Here is a 20,991-nt window from a genome sequence, read left to right as displayed (position 1 = left end):
CTCACTCTCTCTTCCTGGCACTCTCTCTCCCTGACACTCTCTCTCCCTCACTCTTTTCCTGGCACTCTCTCTCCCTGACACTCTCTCTCCCTCACTCTTTTCCTGGCACTCTCTCTCCCTCACCCTTTTCCTGGCACTCTCTCTCCCTCACTCTTTTCCTGGCACTGTCTCTCCCTCACTCTCTTCCTGGCAAACTCCCTCACTCTCTTCCGTGCACACTCTCTCCCTCAGTCTCTTCCTGGCACTGTCTCTCCCTCAGTCTCTTTCTGGCAGACTCTCTCCCTCACTCTTTTCCTGGTGCTGTCTCTCCGTCTCTTCCTGGCACTGTCTCTCCCTCACTCTCTTCCTGGCACGGTCTCTCCCTCACTCTCTTCCGGGCACTCTCCCTCACTCTCTTCCGGGCACTCTCTCTCTCCCTCACTCTCTTCCTGGCACTCTCCCTCACTCTCTTCCGGGCACTCTCTCCCTTACTCTCTTCCGGGCACTCTCTCTCCTCACTCTCTTCAGGGCACTCTCTCTCCCTCACTCTCTTCTGGGCACTCTCTCTCCCTCACTCTCTTCCGGGCACTCTCTCTCCCTCACTCTCTGGCACTCTCTCTCTCCCTCACTCTCTTCCTGGCACTCTCCCTCACTCTCTTCCGGGTACTCTCCCTCACTCTCTTCCGGGCACTCTCTCTCCCTCACTCTCTTCCGGGCACTCTCTCTCCCTCACTCTCTTCCGAGCACTCTCTTTCTGGCACTGTCTCTCCCTCACTCTCTTCCTGGCACTCTCTCTCCCTCACTCTCTTCCTGGCACTCTCTCTCCCTCACTCTCTTCCCGGCACTGTCTCTCTCTCTATCCCTCTCTCTCTCTCTCTCTCTCTCTCTCTCTCTGACTCACTATGTCTGGGGCCTTCCCCTGCCTCCTCCTCATGCATCGTTCGCTTCCCTGCCCTGACGACCAAGATTCGCTCCCTCCATCTGTTCTTGTGCATAGCTGCATGCCCTAATTTACCCAGTGCTGCAAGCATGGCGGTACGGCGTACCTGTAAGAAAATCCCAGCAGGTACGCCGTACCGCCGGGCCGCCACCTTGCAGACACACTGGGCCTTGGAGAGTGGAGAGCGCAGCATGCGCCTCTCCTCTCCTGCCTGCGAGTCCCGAGTCCGGCAGCGGCGGCGTGCACTGAGCCGGTTCGTGAGCCAATCAGAGCTTGCGGACCGGCAGCCAATCAGGAGCCACTGCTGCCGGACCGCAAGCCCTGATTGGCTCGCGGACCGGCGCCAGTTCAGCAGACCGGACTGAGGGCAGGAGAGGGACAGGAGGAGCGCGTGCTGCGCTCTCCTCTCCCCAGCAGAAGATAGTGCCAGTCCCAGGCAGCAGCAACAACGGTAAGTTGCACTGCTGGGGCATATCTGGCACTCTGGGGGCATGTGTATCTGGCACTGTGGGGGCATGTATATCTGGCACTGTGGGGACATGCATATCTGGCACTGTGGGGGCATATCTGGCACTGTGGGGGCATATCTGGCACTGTGGGGGCATGTGTATCTGGCACTGTGGGGGCATGTGTATCTGGCACTGTGGGGGCATGTGTATCTGGCACTGTGGGGGCATCTGTATCTGGCACTGTGGGGGCATATCTGGCACTGTGGGGGCATGTATATCTGGCACTGTTGGGGCATGTATATCTGGCACTGTGGGGGCATGTATATCTGGCACTGTGGGGGCATATCTGGCACTGTGGGGGCATATATGTATCTGGCACTGTGGGGGCATGTGTATCTGGCACTGTGGGTGCATATGTGTATCTGGCGCAGTGGGGGCAAATCTGGCACTGTGGGGGCATATGTGTATCTGACACTCTGGGGCAATGTGTATCTGGAACTGTGGGGGCATATATGGCACTACTGGGGACATTTGTGTATCTAGCACCATGGGGCATTTGTGCATCTGGCACTGTAGGAGCATATCTGGCACGGTGGGGGCGTATCTGGCACTGTGGGGGCATATGTGTATCTGGCACTATTGGTGTCATAAGTGTATCTGGCCCCCCCATATGTGTATCATGCCCCCATTTTCATTGGCCACGCCCCATGTGGCATTTGACCACACCCATTTTTCCAGCGCGCACACACAGTACCTCTAAGACATTTATTCTATGTACACCACTGAATTTACCACAGTATTACTTTGTCACTGGCCTAGGCTGAGGATGTTGTGAACTCGGGGATTCTTCCGATGGTTGGGAAGAGGAACCACGACTGAGTTGGAGAAGGGAGGGCCTGATATAGGATCTCCTCATACAGGACGCTGACAGTGGAATTTGATGAAATAAGAAAGAGCTTTATTGCGAAAGAGAACAACTTAAAGTCAAATGTCAACGAAATAAATGAAGGGAAAGTCCAGACCCAATGGAGGGTTAAATGAGCAGCCAGTAATGGGGATGCTGGTAATTGAAGAACTGTGGGTGATGTTGAAAGTCACTGATAACCTGTGGACCTTATGAGTGATGATTATTAGCCCGGATGGTTGAAGAACTTGTAAATGGTGACAGAGACGCTGATGATGTGAGAAACTGAAGTGCAGGGGTTTTAGACGCTTTGAATTTGTAGACCTTGTGAATGGAGACTGAGACGCTGTGGATTTGAGGAATTGGAGTGCAGGGGATTTAGACGCTGTGGATCTGTAGAACTTGGGAACGGAGACTGAGACGCTGATGAAGTGAGGAATTGAAGTGCAGGGGTTTCTGACGCTGTGGATCTGTAGAACTTGGGTACGGAGACTGAGACGCTTATGAAGTGAGGAATTGAAGTGCAGGGGTTTCTGTAGCTGTGAGACTATGGAACTTGTGAACGGAGACTTGAGACGCTGATTCCTAGGAGCACGGATGACTGGGGCGCAGGAAGGTTTCCGGCCGCTGAATACACCGAAGCTGGAGCAGTGAACTGGCAGCTGGAAACGCCGGAGGCACTGGGGTACGACTGCAGGAATCCTTGCCGGAAACAGGAGCACTGGCATCTACGTCAGGGAAGACGATACTCAGGCACTGAAGCTCTGTCTGTTGTCTGACTTTGAATCTCCCGCCAGCCCTGGATTGGCAGAGCAGTCTGATGACGTCACCCGCCCCCCGTCCACGCGACGCCGGGTGTCATGGCGGCGCCCATGCCCCGGAGAGCCGCCGGTAGCCGCGCCAACCAGACGCTGGAGCCCGTGGCCCACCGAAGGCAGAGGCCGCAACAGCGACCAGCAGACACGCAGGGGTAAGCGCGGCGAACGCCGCCTCTGGTGTGTGACATACTTATTACGTAAAATCAAGACGCTGTTGTAAAAATCAGTGGTTGAGTGGTGGTTGATATCGGTTACAGTCACATGTTCTGTTGCCCTAAATCCCTTCCCTGGAGGTTGCCTATTGTCATCTCCTCCTGTGCACAGTCTATGGTGGCGCACGGCCTCACACACAGACAGCAGGGCGATTGTAAAACTGACGTATGTGTTACGTATACCAGGCTATGAGTCCTGGCATAGTGTACTGTAGCGGGCACACACCTGCTTCACAAATTTTATGGAGGCGCACACCAGCCGCGGATACCGGGGAGCGATGCTCCCGCTACCCATACACAGAAGGGGAAGCCTGCAGGAGCATAATCATGTGGGTAGCAGGAGGGTATGCGCCCACTACCAGTAGATATAAATGCTGGATCCGTCGGAGTCAGCGGGCTATTGTAATGTGGGTGCTACGCTGTGGCGCGATGCATATTTATCATGGCAGCGCCAAGACAAGATTTAAAGTGACACATCTGTAGCAGGTGGCTATAGTCCTCCCATACCTTCCACTGTATATTACACAGCAGCAGCAGTATACACCCCTCTCTCCTGGGTCACTAGCGGCTGGGCTGGCACACAGTCTATAAACAGCATTTATATACATATTTATATATATATATATATATATATATAAATGTATGTATATCGTTCACGCCTTCACAATGTTGGCCAGATGTGACCATCTTTTGTACTAATACAGAAGTTATTGTTTTATCAAAATCCAGAGTGCTGCTGCGGTGGGCAATACACAAAAGCGGGCATGCCCTATATACTGTGCCCTATATACTGTATGCTTAGGGAAGTTCTTAACTGGTTGCCTTCACAGTAGAACTATATATATATAAGTCGCAGGGTGCGGCACTCCAAGCATATAAGAAGAACACATCAGTGCTGCCATTGATGTGTTCTTATACTCTTGGAGTGGCGCATTCTGGGACTCAGGGGCGGATCCAGAAGAAAATGATAGGGGGGGCACCATAGAAGGGGCAAGTACATTTGCGTGCGGCTTCGGTGCATGTGAGGTGGCGCTTCTTATACAATGCCTACAGTTGTAGCGCTCATTATGCAATGTCCACTGTACTGGTAGTGCGCGTTATATAGACCCCATAGTAGTGGTGCCCCTTATGCAATGCTCCTATTGCCCCCAGTAGTAATGTTGCCTGTAGTAATGCCCCCAGTCATTTAGCGCCCTAGTAGTTATGCCCCCAGTGGTAATGCCCCTGCAGTTATGACCCCAGTAGTTTACACCCACCCCTTTAATTTAGCCTCCCAGTGGTAATGCCCCCTGTAGTTTGCCCCATTGTAGTTTAGCCCCTGTAGTTATGCCCCCCTTGTAGTTTAGCCCCCAGTAGTAATGCCCCCAGTAGTTTGGCCCCTGTAGTTATCCCCCAGTAGTTTGGCCCCTGTAGTTATGCCCCCAATAGTTTGCCCCCCCTGTAGTTTAGCCCCCAAGTAGTAATGCCCCTGTAGTTACGCCGTCAGTAGTAATGCCCTCCTGTAGTATGCCCCCAGTAGTTAGCCCCTTTGTAGTTGACCCCCAGTAATAATGTCCCCCAGTAGTTTGCCCCCAGTAGATGCCCCCCAGTAATAATGTCCCCCAGTAATAATGTCCTCCCAGTAGTTTGCCCCCAGTAGTAATGCCCCCTAGGAGTTTGCCCCAATAGATGACCCCCCAGTAGTAATGCCCCCAGTAGATGCCCCCCAGTAATAATTCCCCCAGTAGATGGCCCCCAGTAAAAATGTCCCCCAGTAGCTGCCCCCAGTAGTAATGCCCCCAATAGATGACCCCCCAGTAGTAATGTCCCCTGTAGATGCCCCCCAGTAATAATGCCCCCAAGTAGTAATGCCCCCCCAGTAGTAATGCCCCTTGTTGATGCCCCCCCAGTAGTAATGTCCCCCTGTAGTTTGTCCCCAGTAGATGCCCCCGCTGCATTAAGGAAGATAAAAAACTTCATACTTACCAAACCCCGTTCCCGCTTCCAGACTTCCTCCTGGCGTCCTCTCCCCAGCACTATGAGAGAGACGTCATGACTGACGTCTCTCCCATAGCGCACGCCGCACAGTGACAGCGCCGGAAGTCGAAGCTCAGTACTGAGCTCCTGCCTCCGGCTGCCGCTGTGCAGGGAGACGGGCGCCCGCTGGTAACACAATCTCAGCGGGCGCCCGTCCGCTCCCTGTGCGGCGCTGGCGCCGGGGGAGAACGGGGGACAGAGGCCACAAATGACAGGGGGGGCACGGGCCAAGTGCCCCCCCCCCCTGGATCCGCCACTGCTGGGACTTATATATATATATATATATATATATATATATAAACATCTAAACCTCTCCCTAATCATAACCCCAATACAGTACCTTAACCCAAACTGATAAGCCAACCCTAATATCCTTCCTATCCCTAATACCCTAACCCAAATCACTAAAACAACCCTAATACCCTATCCCTAATATCCTAACCCAGACTGGATGGCCCTATTCGGTTCTTATCTGCCGTCAGATTCTATGTGTAGAAAATGTATTTGGCACACACATTTATCAAGTGTGTTGGGTATGGGGTGCGGTGTGGGGGGGGGGGGGGGGGGGGGCGCTGAAGATTTGCCTAGGGTGCTGAGAAACCTTGCACCGGCCCTGGTTGTGGCAGCCCTACAATGTGACAACATGTGAACTAGGACACTACTATGGTTCAGAAAATGAACTAGGGCACAATTATGGGGCATAACATTAACACCTGCTGCAGAGAAGTGTGTCTCTAGAATCATTGGGACAGGAGCCCCTTCAAAATGTTGCTATGGGGCCCACAAAGTTCTGGCTATGCCCCTGCCTTCTGATCATCTAGTGTGACAATCACATGCCCTTTTGTGTAAGGAGCCTTTTCTGAACATACAGTACAAAGGGGTCAACTTACTAAGGGGTAGATTTACTAAGCAGTGATAAAAGTGAAGAAGTGAATCAGTGGAGGGGTTGCCCATGGCAACCAATCAGCATTGACGTAATTTGCATACTATAAAAGGATACAGAGCAGCTGATTGGTTGCCATAGGCAACTTCTCCACTTTTACCACTGCTTAGTACATGTCCCCTTAAGCGTTGATTTCACTGTCAACTTCAAACCGTGTCAGTTTTGAACGTCATTTGAATACTGCTTATGATTTCCATAGGATTTTCAAGTCTAAAAGCCCCATTGGGCTACTTGATAATGATAGAAGCTGCCATCAAATGAAAATATTATACTGACAGAAACCAACCAAAACCGATTGAAACCAACAAACTTATTATGCGTTATTATTGGTTTAACACACATGATTTGGATATTTTGGGGATGGGGGGGGCGGGGGTTTACATCACAAACAATTTGTAAAATGCACCAAAACAATTGAAAAAGGTTGGAGTAAATGATTTTGATAGCTGGTAGTTTGGCGATAGGTGATTTGGCAATTTTTTGCAATCTTTGACTGAATTTGAAAATAGTTTTCTCTCTTTTCTGTGGTTTTATTATTTATTTTGTGTTTTGTTTTTGTTTTTTGTCTTCTGTGTGTTTTTGTTTTTTTATTGTTGGCCGGTCAGTGTTCATGTGTGGTAGAGTGTCATTCACCAAAATACAGTATGTCTTAACATTGTTTTTTATTGTTTTTTATTTTTGAGTCTTTAAATATTATATTTAAATGTGTTAATATATTTATTGATTACACAATTGCTGCCTTCAAGTTGGCATCCTGGTAATCCATTGTGTTTTTGTAAATATATAAATGTTGTTTTGAAACAATTTAAACTTGCGTCATAATTGTGTCATTATAATAATAATTGAGCAGGTAACATCTTTACACTTATAATTACACAACATGTGGACAGGATCACATATACAGTATAGCAGCATGATTTGCCTTATTTATGAGTACAGTATGAATCATGCATATTGCATTACAACACTGTAATGCATATTAATTACATCTGTATAGGCATCATCAGGGGCGGATTGGCCCACCGGGACACCATGACAGATTCCGATGGGCTGGTCCCATATCCCCCCTCAGCCAGGCCGATTCACACTCAGTCTGGGCTGGCTCACACTGCTTCCAGTACTTGCGGTTCATTGGAACACAATCCAGAAGTTAGGCTAGTGGGCACTTGGAAAGCGGTGAAGCTGTTCTACCAACGGGGACCTTGAGAAAGTTAACCAGCCCAGCAGCATCCTCTCTCTGGCCACGGCCTAAGGTCTCTTCAACAAGCCCGGCCCAGGAGCAGCAGCATATCGATGGTCGGAACAGGGTTCACTATACCCGCCGCCACCCCAGCTCCCACACTCTCACTGAACTGGCCAGAGCGGCAGCTGAGCACTGAAGGGGACCCGGCAGAGAGGTTATTTTTAATTACATTATTTGCATTATCATGATGGTGTAAGGGTTAGGGCGTCACCAGTCACAGTGTATGGTTTGGGGTCTGGACAGGAGCAGGGGGTGTAGTATGGTTTGCCAGCAGCCGGGTTCCCGGCAGCCAGCACACCGGTCCCGGGATCCCAAACACCGGCATGCCGACCGCGGGGCGAGTGCAAATGATCCCCTTGCGGGCTCGCTGTGCTCGCCACACTATTTATTCTCCCTCCAGGGGGGTCGTAGACCCCCAAGAGGGAAAATAGGTGTCGGTCTGCCGGGTGTCGGAATCCCAACAGCCGGCAAACTGAATACCACCAGCAGCAGGATGTACCTTGTTCTCAGGATGCCGTCTGATCAGGCTGCACTCACAGCCAGCTCTGGGACAATCTCTAATGCAAAGTCCTTCAGATCTATAGCTGCCCAGTGTCTGTCCATGATGTGGGCCTATTTATGTAATACGGTGGCTACGTATGTAATGTGGTGGCTATGTATGCAGTGTGGTGCTATTTGGGTAATGCAGTGCTATACGTGTAGTGCGATGCTATACGTGTAGTGTGATGCTATTCGTGTAATGTGGTGCTATTCATGTACTAATGTGGATGCTATGTATGTAATCAGTGGTGAATTGGCCACTGGGACAAATTCTGCTGCGCTGGTCCCCTGTGTCTGTGTTTCACTACTTGTGTGTGCCCCCTCCCTGTACTGTGCTGTATGTAGTGTGTGCTCCCTCCCTGTACTGTACTGTATGTAGTGTGTGCTCACTCCCTGTACTGTGCTGTATGTAGTGTGTGCTCACTACCTGTACTGTGCTGTATGTAGTGTGTGCTCCCTCCCTGTACTGTGCTGTATGCAGTGTGTGCTCCCTCCCTGTACTGTGCTGTATGTGGTGTGTGCTCCCTCCCTGTACTGTGCTGTATGTAGTGTGTGCTCCCTCCCTGTACTGTGATGTATGTAGTGTGTGCTCCCCCTCCCTGTACTGTGCTGTATGCAGTGTGTGCTCCCTCCCTGTACTGTGCTGTATATAGTGTGTGCTCCCTCCCTGTACTGTGCTGTATGTAGTGTGTGCTCCCTCCCTGTACTGTGCTGTATGCAGTGTGTGCTCCCTCCCTGTACTGTGCTGTATGTGGTGTGTGCTCCCTCCATGTACTGTGCTGTATGTAGTGTGTGCTCCCTCCCTGTACTGTGCTGTATGTAGTGTGTGCTCCCTCTCTGTACTGTGCTGTATGTAGTGTGTGCTCCCTCCCTGTACTGTGCTGTATGTGGTGTGTGCTCACTCCCTGTACTGTGCTGTATGTAGTGTGTGCTCCCTCCCTGTACTGTGCTGTATGCACTGTGTGCTCCCTCCCTGTACTGTGCTGTATGTGGTGTGTGCTCGCTCCCTGTACTTGTGCTGTATGTAGTGTGTGCTCCCTCCCTGTACTGTGCTGTATGCAGTGTGTGCTCCCTCCCTGTACTGTGCTATATGTAGTGTGTGCTCCCTCCCTGTACTGTGCTGTATGTAGTGTGTGCTCCCCATCCCTGTGCTGTATGTAGTGTGCTCCTCCTCCCTGTACTGTACTGTGCTGTATGTAGTGTGTGTTCCCTCCCTGTACTGTATGTAGTGTTTGCCCCCTCCCTGTACTGTACTGTGCTGTATGTAGTGTGTGCTCCCCGTCCCTGTACTGTACTGTGCTGTATGTAGTGTGTGCTCCCCCTCCCTGTACTGTACTGTGCTGTATGTAGTGTGTGCTCCCCGTCCCTGTACTGTACTGTGCTGTATGTAGTGTGTGCTCCCCGTCCCTGTACTGTACTGTGCTGTATGTAGTGTGTGCTCCCCCTCCCTGTACTGTGCTGTATGTAGTGTGTGCTCCCTCCCTGTACTGTGCTGTATGTAGTGTGTGCTCCCTCCCTGTACTGTGCTGTATGTAGTGTGTGATCCCTCCCTGTACTGTGCTGTATGTAGTGTGTGCTTCCTTCCTGTACTGTGCTGTATGTAGTGTGTGCTCCCCCTCCCTGTACTGTACTGTGCTGTATGTAGTGTGTGCTCCCTCCCTGTACTGTGCTGTATGTAGTGTGTGCTCCCTCCCTGTACTGTGCTGTATGTAGTGTGTGCTCCCCCTCCCTGTACTGTGCTGTATGTAGTGTGTGCTCCCTCCCTGTACTGTGCTGTATGTAGTGTGTGCTCCCTCCCTGTACTGTGCTGTATGTGGTGTGTGCTCACTCCCTGTACTGTGCTGTATGTAGTGTGTGCTCCCTCCCTGTACTGTGCTGTATGCACTGTGTGCTCCCTCCCTGTACTGTGCTGTATGTGGTGTGTGCTCGCTCCCTGTACTTGTGCTGTATGTAGTGTGTGCTCCCTCCCTGTACTGTGCTGTATGCAGTGTGTGCTCCCTCCCTGTACTGTGCTATATGTAGTGTGTGCTCCCTCCCTGTACTGTGCTGTATGTAGTGTGTGCTCCCCATCCCTGTGCTGTATGTAGTGTGCTCCTCCTCCCTGTACTGTACTGTACTGTGCTGTATGTAGTGTGTGTTCCCTCCCTGTACTGTATGTAGTGTTTGCCCCCTCCCTGTACTGTACTGTGCTGTATGTAGTGTGTGCTCCCCGTCCCTGTACTGTACTGTGCTGTATGTAGTGTGTGCTCCCCCTCCCTGTACTGTACTGTGCTGTATGTAGTGTGTGCTCCCCGTCCCTGTACTGTACTGTGCTGTATGTAGTGTGTGCTCCCCGTCCCTGTACTGTACTGTGCTGTATGTAGTGTGTGCTCCCCCTCCCTGTACTGTGCTGTATGTAGTGTGTGCTCCCTCCCTGTACTGTGCTGTATGTAGTGTGTGCTCCCTCCCTGTACTGTGCTGTATGTAGTGTGTGATTCCTCCCTGTACTGTGCTGTATGTAGTGTGTGCTTCCTTCCTGTACTGTGCTGTATGTAGTGTGTGCTCCCCCTCCCTGTACTGTACTGTGCTGTATGTAGTGTGTGCTCCCCGTCCCTGTACTGTACTGTGCTGTATGTAGTGTGTGCTCCCCCTCCCTGTACTGTGCTGTATGTAGTGTGTGCTCCCTCCCTGTACTGTGCTGTATGTAGTGTGTGCTCCCTCCCTGTACTGTGCTGTATGTAGTGTGTGATCCCTCCCTGTACTGTGCTGTATGTAGTGTGTGCTTCCTTCCTGTACTGTGCTGTATGTAGTGTGTGCTCCCCCTCCCTGTACTGTACTGTGCTGTATGTAGTGTGTGCTCCCTCCCTGTACTGTGCTGTATGTAGTGTGTGCTCCCTCCCTGTACTGTGCTGTATGTAGTGTGTGCTCCCCCTCCCTGTACTGTGCTGTATGTAGTGTGTGCTCCCTCCCTGTACTGTGCTGTATGTAGTGTGTGCTCCCTCCCTGTACTGTGCTGTATGTGGTGTGTGCTCACTCCCTGTACTGTGCTGTATGTAGTGTGTGCTCCCTCCCTGTACTGTGCTGTATGCACTGTGTGCTCCCTCCCTGTACTGTGCTGTATGTGGTGTGTGCTCGCTCCCTGTACTTGTGCTGTATGTAGTGTGTGCTCCCTCCCTGTACTGTGCTGTATGCAGTGTGTGCTCCCTCCCTGTACTGTGCTATATGTAGTGTGTGCTCCCTCCCTGTACTGTGCTGTATGTAGTGTGTGCTCCCCATCCCTGTGCTGTATGTAGTGTGCTCCTCCTCCCTGTACTGTACTGTGCTGTATGTAGTGTGTGTTCCCTCCCTGTACTGTATGTAGTGTTTGCCCCCTCCCTGTACTGTACTGTGCTGTATGTAGTGTGTGCTCCCCGTCCCTGTACTGTACTGTGCTGTATGTAGTGTGTGCTCCCCCTCCCTGTACTGTACTGTGCTGTATGTAGTGTGTGCTCCCCGTCCCTGTACTGTACTGTGCTGTATGTAGTGTGTGCTCCCCGTCCCTGTACTGTACTGTGCTGTATGTAGTGTGTGCTCCCCCTCCCTGTACTGTGCTGTATGTAGTGTGTGCTCCCTCCCTGTACTGTGCTGTATGTAGTGTGTGCTCCCTCCCTGTACTGTGCTGTATGTAGTGTGTGATCCCTCCCTGTACTGTGCTGTATGTAGTGTGTGCTTCCTTCCTGTACTGTGCTGTATGTAGTGTGTGCTCCCCCTCCCTGTACTGTACTGTGCTGTATGTAGTGTGTGCTCCCTCCCTGTACTGTGCTGTATGTAGTGTGTGCTCCCTCCCTGTACTGTGCTGTATGTAGTGTGTGCTCCCCCTCCCTGTACTGTGCTGTATGTAGTGTGTGCTCCCTCCCTGTACTGTGCTGTATGTAGTGTGTGCTTCCTCCCTGTACTGTGCTGTATGTAGTGTGTGCTCCCCTACCTGTACTGTGCTGTATGTAGTGTGTGCTCCCCCTCCCTGTACTGTGCTGTATGTAGTGTGTGCTCCCTCCCTGTACTGTGCTGTATGTAGTGTGTGCTCCCTCCCTGTACTGTGCTGTATGTAGTGTGTGCTTCCTCCCTGAACTGTGCTGTATGTAGTGTGTGCTCCCTCCCTGTACTGTGCTGTATGTAGTGTGTGCTCCCTCCCTGTACTGTGCTGTATGTAGTGTGTGCTCCCTCCCTGTACTGTGCTGTATGTAGTGTGTGCTCCCTCCCTGTACTGTGCTGTATATAGTGTGTGCTCCCTCCCTGTACTGTGCTGTATGTAGTGTGTGCTTCCTCCCTGTACTGTGATGTATGTAGTGTGTGCTCCCCTCCCTGTACTGTGCTGTATGTAGTGTGTGCTCCCTCCCTGTACTGTGCTGTATGTAGTGTGTGCTCTCCCTCCCTGTACTTTTAAACATATAAGGTTAAAAAAAGGGGTTTGTAGAATGACAAATCAATAAAATCAGAAGTAGATTAAAGGCATGACGGCAGTGTCAGTAGACACTTGATAGTGTAGGAGCTTCCGCAGTATAGCAAATATATATTGATTCACGCTTTTTCGCATTTATTAAGATATTTACTGTATGCACAAAATGGGTTCATGTGTCCTTAAGAAAAATATTGCAGAGTTGGTAATATCTTGTCCTAAAGCATGACTTGTACAAAGACAAAAGCAACATTAAATGTATCCAAGGCGGACAAAGCAACACCAGATATATCCAAGGCTAATTGAGAAGAATGCTGAAAGAAATCTTCTGAGTTTATGTCCGAAAGACTGATAAACGAAACAATAACCATTTTCAAGGCTGTTCTAGTTGCCACTTGGAACATTGTATGACAATCGATGTATTTCAAGACATACATGGTGTATTCTGATGGCTAAATGTATTGGCAAACATGAATCCTTTGTGTTTAAGCTATAAATAATAAAGCTATGACGGCCCCTAGCAGGTCATTTATGATTTGCATAGGTTACACATGAACTTGTGTCATCTTATCATTCATTGACCTCCAACCGGTTGCTAAAGGAACAGAATTCTGACTGATGACTGCAGAGAGTTTATAGACCAGACCTGAATAGGTTAACATACCCTAACATTTGGGGGCATCGTCCGGGATATTCCAGGATCTCCTCCACTGGCAACAAATCCTCTGATCTTTCAGGAACCGCTGATGACAAAAACCGGTAAGTGAGACTTAATGTGTAGATTTCTACCTGCTCACTTGGCTTAGCGTTTTCTTGAATGCATCTGGGAAAGTCCAGTCGAGAAGATCAGAGAATATCTTAAAGAGCCCAGTATCAGTCAGAAGAAGAAAAAATTTTTTAAGGTAAAATATATATTGTGATGTTATATTGTTGAATTGTGGGTAAATATCTTCAGCTAATTTGTCACAAGTGTACAGGGGGAATTAATCAAATATTCAGAAAAATTTTACATTTTTAAAAGGTGGCGTATGGCCAAGGTGTATTCTAATGCTGATAAACAGTTTGAATTGAGAAATAACCAAAGAGGTGTATGCAAATCTTGTACCTGTGTTGTTGTGTTAAGAAAATACAAAGGGTCTGTAGCACCGAGATTGGTGGCAATTACAAGCACTGAAGTCTCATTTGGTTATGTGGAAAATGATGATGAATTTTATTGTACAATAGGTTGTCATTTTAAAAAGAGAATTGTTGGAACATTACATTGAGAATGATTGGTCTAACATCATAACCTATTGGCCTAGGAACCACATAATCCCAGGTCTAAGACCCATTTGCCCGTGCAGCCTCAAACAGCTGTGCCGTGCACACAGATAACAGATATAGCATTTACTGTCATCCTTGTTTTTGTATCCTTGCACTGTTGTATGTACTCTGCCAATATGCTTTTGAAAAGGTGGGGGGGAGTCGGGGTGTCTGCTGAATAATGAAACCAGTGTCAGTAACTATATTCTCCTGCACACATTGTACTGTATATATTGTATGTCCCTATGCAAGACAGTGAAGGGGTAGGATTGGGTCAGTAATAAAGAACAGCTACTGTCTGAAAGAGACACAAGGTGAACGTATTCCAAGAATAGTGGGGAGTTTACCAAGAACACAAGGAACAACAGGGGTACTGGTACAAGCAGGAATCTATATAGGCAGGGGGATAGACCCTTGGAGTAACTTAACAATAATATTAGGGACGCATCTCAGTGATCCAGAAGAAATAATCTATTATGCAGGTCTCACTTGGGGAGCAGTACTAACAGATTTTCCACTAATACAGGGAGGAAGGGGCAACACTACAACCCCAGTCATTTGTCCACAGACGGATTTAAGGAGCTCTTTAGGTACAAGGATAGAAGAGATTCTTCAGAGTCAGCGTCTCACAAGGAGATTTTAAGTCCCTCATAAGGAGTTACTAAAATACCACATCAGGAGGGGTTCCGCGCACGTTCACCCAGGCATGGGAGCGCGGTCTGTAAAGATGTCAGGTCCCGACAAACCCGTGGATATTGTTAGTAACAGGGAGGGGAGAAAAGCTATGAAAGGAATAAGTTAAGTCCCTCATAAGGGGTTACTAAAATACCACATCAGGATGGGTTCAAACCCGTGGATATTGTTAGTAACAGGGAGGGGAAGAAAGCTATGAAAGGAATAAGAAAAATTTACAAAACAGCAGGTTTTCCGTCAGAAGGGACACTAGACCTAGAGAAATGGGAAAAAAAAAAAAATTGCCTCCTGTAACAAGAGTTGGATAATTAAGCATAATAGTAGAGATCAAGCATCCATCTGGATCACTGTAGCACAAGAATTGCAGAAAATACAAGGAATGGTGTGAAAACCAGCAAGAAAAACCTAAAGCATGAAGAAGTGGCTTCCCGAGGTACCTCCCTGCCAAAACACCATCTGAACAAGAAAATGATCAAGTGACCCTTGTACTGCCAACAGGTCACCAATATCAATGCATTATAGACTCGGGAGCAAGCCGAACAATTTTAAAGCAGCAAGAGGTACCAAGTGAATTAATGACCACTGAGACCTAGTCCAGCAACAGCACCTCCACACTATACCCCACCCCTATACCCAGACATGCATGCACACCCAGGTACCCCTAGTATGAACAGAATTGAATCATCTGCAAGCTCACTAACAGTGAAATTGAAAAGAGATGAAACAGGAAAATAGAACAACGTTTGAAAGTGGAAAGATGTACATGACAAGACTTAAGAGATGGTGTCATGCACAGACACTCAGGGCACCAGCAGCCCCAGACTTGAAACAGGAGAAGACTGAGTCCATCAGAACTTACTATGATAAAGTCACTATACGACACACAAGATGATAGAATATGAGGGTGTGCAACTCCCGTGTCGGCAACAGTGTACTCAGTCATCACTGGCAGTTCGATAAAAGTGACTTTACCCACAGGAGACACAAGGGTTTCAAGAGCTGTTTTTATGCACAGCCAGATTCCTCTACATTTACTTACAGATCAGGCCATTGCAACGACTGGATTGGGAGGTTAAGCCCTACCCCTGCAAGAAAGTAAAGATGTAACCTGAAATACAAGCTTGCTATACAAGTCTATCTCTCACAGGAAAAGTAAGACAAAGAGGAACAACAACTCCCAGCATGAACATCATTATGTTGAACACCAGCCTGGGTGGACTTGGACTAAGAAGATGACATGCCAGCAGCAGTGAGAAAGAATATGCAAGTGAAGAAAGGACAAAGTATGAAGAATAATGAATGAATCATAAAGAGAGGTGATTGGAAAAAGAAAAGTTGAGAAACAATATGAAGGTCGCATGAAAGTTTGGAGACTAAAGGAAGTCTGCTTTAAAAAGGACAAAGAAAGACATCTGACAAGTGGTCAGTACTACACGGCAAGATTACAGAGATAATGCCATGATTTAAAGCAACAGAAGCTCCGGGGTTTAAAGCAAATAATAAGGAACAAGACAGAAAAAGTTCCAAAAGACAAATAAATGATGCTTCTTCTGCCAATATGAAGTACAAGCTTCTTCAGGTACTCCCCAGTGAATATAATGTCTCCAGAGGAAACAGCAGAAGGTATAATTACAGTCACCTTGCCCACTGGAGAAATACGTTTGTGCCTAATGAATACTGGAGCCAGCACACGCAGAAGACAGCAGAGGGAGATACCACAAGAACTGATGAATTCAGAAATTCTTAAAAGGACAGGAGATGCAAGAACTACAGTCACCAATACCAGCCCAGTTCTTGACCTCGGAGTACATGTCCAGTGACTTTGCTGAAGCACAATGTACTAAAGCTTATCCAAGGAGAATACAGTACACACCAGTAGAAGTTTAACTTTCCAGCAACTTATCAAAGGAAAGAACAAAAAGCCATTTAGCAGCAAGTTAGAACAGAAGTTCAGTATTGGCTCATTCCCGCAGTACCAGTTGTAGAAGAAAGTAAGCAATACTACTAGACCAGGATAGCCCTGTGGAGGGGCTATATCACCAAGTGATTTATCCACAAAACACACAGCTAAATACAGGATGTGAATGAACTGTTGATTGCCACCACTACTAAAAGAAGCACCAAGAAGGGGCAGTGTCCTTAGTGAAGTTTCTGGAAGAACAAGACTGCAGAGCCTCAAAAGGAGAAATTGCAGCTAGTCAAGCAAGAGTTAATCTTCCTAGGACACTCAAGGTACCCGACATCTAACAAAAGTGAGAAGAAAAAGATTTATACTGCAAGCTAAGATGCCAACTAGTGTCAAGCAAGTCAGATGATCATTCCTGGGCCTAGTATGACACTACAGAACATGGATACCTCTAGCACCAGTCTACATGCAAGCATTGTATGACAACACTGAAAGGGAGGAGGGTCCGCATCCTACATACAGCAACAGATGAATTAAGCTATTGAACAATTGGAAACAGCAGTTGCCTCATCTCAAGCCCTAGAACTACCTGACTATTAAAGAAGGAGGCCATACATAGAAGTCCTTATGCAAAATCATGGACTGAGGTGAAGACCAGTGGCCTACAACTCAAGCAAGCTTGACAGCAGTAATCAAAGAGAACCTACCGGCAGTGATAGCAGCAACAGTCCTAGAAGAGTATAAGAGCACAGACACAGTGCTGAATCAGTAGTCCTAGAAGAGGACAAGAGCACAGGCATAGTGCTGAATCATGAACTTATCATCCAGGGTCCACATGCAGGTACAGAGAAGCTTCAACAAGCAAGAACCAAACACCTGTCAGTGGCAAGGCTGACCATGTATGAAGTAGCACTGCCAGAGTGCGACAAGTAACCATCAGAAGATGTATTACCCTCAACTCAGCAACCCTTTTCCAACATTAATCAATAAAGGTGTTGAATCTCAAGATTCAAAAGGAGGGAAAAACAGATTATCTACTGATGAATGGGAAAGCCAGAAGTTTCTAACATTCACTCACGAAGGTAAACAATATTGTTGGACACGATTACCCCAAGGGGGAGCAACCAGTCCATCAGATTTCTCAGAGACAATGGCATTAATCCTGCAAAAAGGAAACAGCATCACTACTCATCTTTTTGGCAGAAGAAGATTGCAGAGTGTCAAATGCCAAACTACAGCTAGTACAGAAAAGAGTTATCTTTTTAGGACACTGCATATCCCAAGGAACAAGGCATCTTACTGATGAAAGAACAAAAGCAATAACTCAAGCAAAAACCCCAAGAACATTAAAAGAAATCAGAGCTTTCCTGGGCCTTATTGGTTATTGCAGAGAATGGATACCCTCAGCCTCATTACTGATGCATCCCCTATATGAATTAACAAAAAAGGAGGCGTCAGCAGAAAACAGGGACACCATTGAAGAAGCAGTAAGAAAACTAAAGCAAGCCATAATAACAGCCCCAGCATTAGGATTGCCTGATTACAACGAGCCTTTTAACCTATTCTGCCATGAAAACAGAGGGCATTCTTTAGGGGTGCTCACCCAGAAATACGGACCAATACAAAGACCAGTGGCATACTGTTCAGCCCAGCTGGATCTGATTATCAGAGGAGCACCATCCTGTGTCCGAGCAGTGGCAGCAGCAGCAATACTGAGGGAAAAGGTGACAGACCTTGTGCTTGATCATCCACTGTGTATACAAGTACCGCACGCTGTAACAGAAATACTAAGTCAAGAAAAAAAGCAAGCATCTTTCTGCAGCCAGACTTACCAAATATGAAGTAGCACTATTTAAGCGCCTCCCATGTCACCATCACAAGATGCACTGTACTAAACCCAGCTACACTCCTTCCCATCAACGATTCAAAAGAGGGGAGGAGAGGGGGAAATGGTAATTATGGTAAATCGTTAGATGAGGAGGAAAATGCTGCTACAGACGCAGAAAATACAACACAAACATTTCCACATGATTGCCTAGCCCTCATGGAATTAGAGACTTTACTTCTTCCTAATGTCCAAGATACACCACTGGACAATCCAGACATGAACCTGTTCGTCGATGGATCAAGATATTATAATAATGGATCCCCAAGGACAGGATATGCAGTAACAACTGAAACTGAAGTCATAGATTCTGGACCAAGAATGTCAGCACAAGAAGCAGAACTCATAGCAATGACCAAAGCCTGCATACATGCTGAAAACATGACAGCTAACATCTACACGGATTCACGCTATGCTTGGGGGGGGTGTCCCAGGATTACGCTGTTATTTGGAAAAGTAGGGACTAGAGATGAGCGGGTTCGGTTCCTCTGAATCCGAACCCGCCCGAACTTCAGGTTTTTTACACGGGTCCGAGCAGGCTCGGATCTTCCCGCCTTGCTCGGCTAACCCGAGCGCGCCCGAACGTCATCATCACGCTGTCGGATTCTCGCGAGGCTCGGATTCTATCGCGAGACTCGGATTCTATATAAGGAGCCGCGCGTCGCCGCCATTTTCACACGTGCATTGAGAGTCATAGGGAGAGGACGTGGCTGGCGTCCTCTCCGTTTAGAGAAGAGAGAGACACAGTATTTTCGGGGAGCATTATTAGGAGGAGTACTACTGTATACTACTATACTACTTGCTGAAGTGATATTTATAGATTAGATAGTGTGACTGTAAGTGTATTATCTGACTTGTGGGGGAGACACTGACAGTGGGGAGCAGTTAGAGTCTGAGAGCAGGACTCAGGAGTACATATAACGTACAGTGCACACTTTTGCTGCCAGAGTCAGTGCCACACTGCCATTGTTGTGACCACACTGACCACCAGTATAATAATATATTTTGTGATTGTCTGCTTAGGCCTCGGAGTACTAGTTGCAAGTTGCAACGTGACCTGTCCTGAAGTGACCACCAGTTTAATAATCAATCACCACCAGTTTAATATATATATATATATATATATAATTGTATATAATATATATATATATATATATAATATTGTATACCACCTACCCGTGGTTTTTTTTTTTTCATTCTTCTTTATGCATACTACTATAGTAGCTTACTGTAGCAGTCTGCGGTGCTGTGCTGACCTGACAGTGTCCAGCAGGTCCGTCATCAGTCATTACATAATAAATATATATAGTACCTGTCCGGCTGCAGTACTAGTGATATTATATTGATTTCATCTCATTATCAATAATTTATCATCCAGTCTAGACTCTATATTAGCAGCAGACACAGTACGTTAGTCCACGGCTGTAGCTACCTCTGTGTCGGCACTCGGCAGTCCATCCATAATTGTATACCACCTACCCGTGTTTTTTTTTTTCTTTCTTCTTTGTACATACTACTATAGAGTATAGTAGCTTACTGTAGCAGTCTGCGGTGCTGCTGAGCTGACAGTGTCCAGCAGGTCCGTCATCAGTCATCATTACCTAATAAATATATTATCTACCTGTCCGGCTGCAGTACTAGTGATATTATATATACATACATATATATATTGATTTCATCTCATTATCAATCATCCAGTTTATATTAGCAGCAGACACAGTACGTTAGTCCACGGCTGTAGCTACCTCTGTGTCGGCACTCAGCAGTCCATCCATAATTGTATACCACCTACCCGTGGTTTTTTTTTTTTCTTTCTTCTTTGTACATACTACTATAGTATAGTAGCTTACTGTAGCAGTCTGCGGTGCTGCTGAGCTGACAGTGTCCAGCAGGTCCGTCATCAGTCATCATTACCTAATAAATATATTATCTACCTGTCCGGCTGCAGTACTAGTGATATTATATATACATACATATATATATTGATTTAATCTCATTATCAATCATCCAGTCTATATTAGCAGCAGACACAGTACGTTAGTCCACGGCTGTAGCTACCTCTGTGTCGGCACTCAGCAGTCCATCCATAATTGTATACCACCTACCCGTGGTTTTTTTTTTTCTTTCTTCTTTGTACATACTACTACAGTATAGTAGCTTACTGTAGCAGTCTGCGGTGCTGCTGAGCTGACAGTGTCCAGCAGGTCCGTCATCAGTCATCATTACCTAATAAATATATTATCTACCTGTCCGGCTGCAGTACTAGTGATATTATATATACATACATATATATATTGATTTCATCTCATTATCAATCATCCAGTCTATATTAGCAGCAGACACAGTACGTTAGTCCACGGCTGTAGCTACCTCTGTGTCGGCACTCGGCAGTCCATCCATAATTGTATACCACCTACCCGTGGTTTTTTTTTTTCTTTCTTCTTTGTACATACTACTATAGTATAGTAGCTTACTGTAGCAGTCTGCGGTGCTGCTGAGCTGACAGTGTCCAGCAGGTCCGTCATCAGTCATCATTACCTAATAAATATATTATCTACCTGTCCGGCTGCAGTACTAGTGATATTATATATACATACATATATATATTGATTTCATCTCATTATCAATCATCCAGTCTATATTAGCAGCAGACACAGTACGTTAGTCCATGGCTGTAGCTACCTCTGTGTCGGCACTCGGCAGTCCATCCATAATTGTATACCACCTACCCGTGGTTTTTTTTTTTC

Source organism: Pseudophryne corroboree, chromosome 7, assembly GCF_028390025.1.
Source record: "Pseudophryne corroboree isolate aPseCor3 chromosome 7, aPseCor3.hap2, whole genome shotgun sequence".
NCBI classification, from domain to species: Eukaryota; Metazoa; Chordata; class Amphibia; order Anura; family Myobatrachidae; genus Pseudophryne; species Pseudophryne corroboree.
The sequence above is the reverse complement of the archived record's forward strand: the minus strand, read 5'-3'. Positions refer to the sequence as shown.